General features: G+C 38.2%; 1 long non-coding RNA gene across 1 annotated transcript; it reads left to right on the forward strand.

The window, feature by feature from the left end:
• Window positions 1-792: 792 nt before the first annotated feature.
• Window positions 793-3,055, forward strand: LOC140816974 (uncharacterized). The gene is made up of 2 exons (XR_012114700.1): window positions 793-2,265; window positions 2,861-3,055. It is a non-coding gene; the product is annotated as an uncharacterized lncRNA (long non-coding RNA).
• Window positions 3,056-5,399: the final 2,344 nt, after the last annotated feature.

Raw genomic sequence — 5,399 nt, forward strand, 5'->3', positions numbered from 1 at the left:
TTGAATAATTTGTTTCTAACTACACAAGAAAATTTTTCAGAAAATTGTAGCACCATAAAATTTTTTTTTTTCAAAAAAAAAAAAAATTAATCTGCCCGGAACTGTTCTGGGCAATCGTGTGCGCAGGGACGCGCACGGCAGCGCGCAGCGTGCGCGCGCGGTGTCGGACGCCCGCGCGCAGACGGCAGCGCGCAGTGCGCGCGACTTGGGGACGAAGTGTAGAACCCGTAAATTGGACTGCGTATAAGTCATGCATAATCCTAGTATTTAAATTAAAATGATTTTTATTGCAGGAGTATTTAACTTCTTTTTTTTAAATTTATTTATTTTACGCAGTAGTTTAATTGTCACCTTTTCAATTAAATAAGTGAGGCCGGACTGGAGATGGAGTATTGAGATAAGCTAATAAAGATTCATTTAAGAAGTGGTAATTTAGCATTTTCATTTCATTAAATTATGTTTAATTATTTTATGCATTTTATGCATAATTCTTGCATGATAGAATTTAATTCTTAAAATTTTAAAAGTTCATGCATTAGGATTTTTAGGTGCATTTCACGTTCGATCGAGGAACGGAGACCAGAGAATTTTCAGAAAAATTATTTTATTACATGATTTATTTTTTTATAAATTAAGTTAAAGCATTTTTAAGGGTATTTTACAAAAATAGGATTTTAATAGGGTATTTTTACCCGCGAGATTTTTATTTTTCCGGTATGTAAATTTTATCGAATCGGGAAACTTTTTATTGGTTCGGCTAATATTTTCAAAATATTTTCAACACGAAATATTTTTCGGGAGTGCGTTTGGATTTAATGGTCCTACTTTTAAGCTTGTTGGGCTTAAAACTCTTTTAAACTTTTAATTATTTAATTAGAGCCCATTACTTATTATTTTTCTATTTAATTAACACCTTAACCCCACTTAACCTAAACCTAAACACTCCATCAGCCGACACTCCCTCCGCCAGCTGCTCCCTCTCTCAAATTCAGTGCTACTCTCCTAGAAAAAAAACCTTCGGTGGTCGTTTGTCCTTGCTAGGGAAGCTCTCCTCCTCTCGTTTTCTTTATCATCAACACCACAAGGCACGTTTTTACTCTTTTTCTGCATCATTCACGTTACACTACTGATGTACATGTATTTATGCATTTAAACTTTCGATCCAGAACTGTATATGGTTTATGCATTCGGTTTTTGCATGCATCTTTGCCTTCCACGCTTTACTACTCACATTTTTCATTCAGTTGGTGCAAGGGGTCTGCGGTAGGTCATGTTCAAAGGCTGTTATCACCGTAGGGAGTGGAGTGGTAGGCTGGAAACGAGATCATCACAGCATCTCGTATGGGCTGGTCTCGGTTCTTGATTATTGATTCGGTATTGGGTTTGCTCGATGGGTGGAGGTTTCGGCTGTGCATAAGCTCGAACCCAGCCATGTTTCAGCCCTTGTAGAGTCTAATAAGGTGTTAGGATTGAGCCGTGAGTGCTTGGTCGAAGGAGAAGCTCGAACCTTGGGCGTAGAGCGTGAATGGAGATGGAGGTGATACTTTTCGGTGATTTTCTGCTGGTGGCTTGTGCAGCGACTTTATCCCTCGGTTTGGCTGGTTTAGAAGCTTCATTAGGGTCCCTATAGTAAGCCTTAAAAGCTGGACAGGTGGGAAGTAGAGGGTGGACCGAGAGATTTATGAGTTGGGGCATGTGTTGAGTTGTGATTGTAGAAATAGAGAGGGGCCGAGAGGTGGGGAATTTTTCTGGATTTCAACCGTGGGTCTAGGGGCTGGAATTGAGAGGTTTCAGGATATTTATAGTGTTCTTAGGCCGTGAAAGAAAGTTGATAAATTTTTGGTTAAGTTTCGGTTCGATTCGGATTAAAATCGGGACTCAGGTCCAAGTTTTAAAACGAATCGTTTAAGTTCTGATTTTGGCTCGAATTTACGTCTAGGAATGCTTCAAAAATTGTTTTGGAACATTTTAAGGAATTTGGTAAGCTTCGGGTCAATTTTTGAGGTCCAGGGGTAAATGGTAATTTTTGGGTTTCCAGGGGCAAAATGGTAATTTTGCACCCGGGGTGAGATTTTGGTCCTGGCAGTACCCTGAGCACAAATCATGATATTTTTAAATGTCATGCATCACATTTACGATTTTTACGCTATTATAATAATTATGGTGCATGCTTAATTTAAAGGAATTGAGTGAGAAAGTGAAGAGCACTCCGTCTCCGCCGCGCCGCGTCATTATTTTTTTTGTTTTCTGCCAAAACAAACCAAGGTATGTTTATATCTTCTTTCACACTTCAATCAAGTCACATAGGTATTTTTAAATATCGCAAGTACATGATTTTAATGCAAGAAGATCGAAATTGTTCATATTTAATTATGTTATTTAATTATATCACGTGCAAATACAAATTTTGAGATTTATGCGATATTGCTTGTGGTCACTTTACTATCAGTATTAAGTCTGGTCCCCAGTATCGGTCCGGTCACCAGTTACTGGTTAGTTCAGTTGTTTCACCCAGTACTGTGGCAGTAGTCTGATCAGACGTAAATCCGATCCCCAGTATCGGTCCGGTCCCCAGTATCGGTCAGCTCAGTTCAGTTCAGGGACCACTTGCATAGACCATAATCTCACCAGAAAATTTATTACAAGTTATTTCAGTACAGGGCTCCAAGGAGCAAACATTTTTACCATGAGTTTTTCAGTTCAGCTATGCACGTATTATAATTGCTCATGATAAATTATTTTCACGATTGTGCCTCATGACATGATATTTTATCCCATGCAAATTTTACTATATTATTTATTCGTTATTTACGATATATGCATGTTGAGTCTTTAGACTCACTAGACTTGATTATTGTAGGTACTGATGATGTCAGGGCCGAGGGCGGGGACCAGTGAGCTAGCTTGGGTCGGCAGTAGTGGCACCCGAGGACCTCAGTTTCAGCACTTGCCATTTTATTTTTAATGCTCAAATATTTTTATCTGTCGTTGGATTATTTTTTTTACGGTTATTTTGCAAACATTAAATACTTCCGCTGCCATTTTGAACCTTTAACTTTATTTATCAATTTAATTATGAATGAGGCCTTTTATTTATTTAAAGAGAAAATTTGAAAATTTTCCACAAATTTTCCAACACGAATTTTCGGGCCGTTATAGCTGGTATCAGAGCCGACCTCTCTTAGTACGGTGTGGTTCGGGGACGAACCAAGCGGAAGCTGGTGGGCATGTGAGGCCCGGGGCCGAAGAGGGCGGGGGGTGATCGCCAGTGCCATCAGTTGCACGGACAATGAGCGGCTCCTGGCAGGCTTCTAGGTGGAGGGAACATGAATGAACCGACCCACACGAGAATGAGAGGGATTACGAGACTGTTCAATGTAATGGACTGTACAGTTGAAGAGGGCTTAAAAGATTTGATTGGTACTACTCATACCACGAAGGTGCATCTTCTTTTCGGTAGCTCATCATATAAGAACTCCAATGTTAAGCGTGCTTGACTTGGGGCAATTTTGGGATGGGTGACCTCCTGGGAAGTTTCTCAGGGTGCATGTGAGTGAGGACATAAGCATGCTGAAAAGACCCGTCTTGGTACAGTGAGGACAGTCGTCGAATCTGGGGCGTTACAGCCAGCGTGCAGTGCGCACAGGGGCCGCCGCCACTGCCCGAAACGTTCGGCAGCGGGCGGGCAGTGCGGGGGGCTGCCCGGGATCGTCTCGAGAACCGTGCTGGATTTTAGGCTTGAATTGTTTGGGCTTATGGTGCAATTTTCTGAATTTTAAAATTTTTGGGTAAAATTGATATTTTTTAAAATTGGTTCAATTTTTATTTTGGAAAATTGATTTTTAGAAAATTAATAATTTTCTTGGGAAATAAATAATTAGAATAGGATTTTAATTATTTATGGTAAAAATGAGTTTTTACAAGAAATCAATTATTATTGATTTAATTGGAAATTAAATAAAGGAGTTTATTTAATTTATTAAACTCTTTAATAATTGTGGTGGTTAGTGATAAATTATTAGATATATGATTGATCGGTTAATTAAATTTGTTTAATTAATTGATGTTAATATTTGATATTAAATACATGAAGGATGATCGAGAGCCTTGACCAATGTGTTAGGTGTATGTTAGGATATTTTACTGTTTTTTTCATTTTGTTAATATTTGATATTATTAAAGTGGGCCTGGTTTATGGCCCGTTCCCACCCCATGAGATGTATCCCTTATGTGCCATGGCTATTTAAATGTAATTATTAGAAATAGTGGGAGATCAAGACTAGAAGATGGTGGGCGCGATGAACGAGATGAAGACATGTAAAATATTGGAAGCTCTTGTAGTAGTTGCATTTGCATCCCTGCATTCACCAAGGTTTTGGACCTGGATCCATGTTTGGCTCACATGGAACTAATAGTGTTGGCGATCGATCATCCTTATTTATTGTTGAATGTCATATTATGATATATATGCGATATATAGTAGTATGCATGTATGTATATTATTAGATAATATAGTTGCATGAATCCGGCAAACATACAAACTCTTGGCACGCGATTTTTAAATTAAAATGATGAGACAATTTTTAAATTAAAATCCCTCATTTTGAATAAGATTCAAAATTTATATCAAACCGAAAAAGTAAAAATTAAAAGAGTTTAATTTTTCCTTGCCTTCCATCAACCGTGGTTGCATGTGGATCGTTACCTGCGGACAGTGTCTGGCTCATATTATTGGGGAGGCCTGTACGCCGGAAAGCTGTGAATTCCACCGGACTTATGATGTGAATTGAGTGAAACTCCCATGACTTCGGCTCATATTATTGGGGGAACTCATGGCGACCGTCTACTACAATTCAATATTGATGGGTTGGTTTGACACACGAAAATAAACGACGTCATATTATTGGGTCCTTATTAAACGTGAGGCAAAACACGCGGAGGTTGTATAGGGATGCAATTGGACTCTACCTTTTAGAAATTATAATTGGCTGATATTATTCGGGATTATAATTGGCTAATTGGACTCTACGTGCCTACTAAGGAAATACAATTTCCCTTTTTCATCAGAGGGTGGTGGAAATGTCAAAATAGTAGGAGGGTAATTTATAAAATGAAATGCATATTTTATATCTTAAAATTATTTTAAAATAATCAGCAACTATTATTCTTTTTCCGTATCATTATATTTTCGATTTCTTCACGTAATAAATTTTTATTATTAACAAGCTAATCGAATCTAATTTTCAAGACTGGTTGGAAAATTGTTCTGAATTTAGAATTAATGGCATACACACTAATGTCAGTCCTGTTGAACTGGCAAAGCATGCAAGATGGTAGGACCATAGTATGCAAGCTAAAGTGTAACATGCTCACTTTTACGTCAAATGAACTGTAGGGAC

Source organism: Primulina eburnea, chromosome 16 (genome assembly GCF_022965805.1).
Source record: "Primulina eburnea isolate SZY01 chromosome 16, ASM2296580v1, whole genome shotgun sequence".
NCBI classification, from domain to species: Eukaryota; Viridiplantae; Streptophyta; class Magnoliopsida; order Lamiales; family Gesneriaceae; genus Primulina; species Primulina eburnea.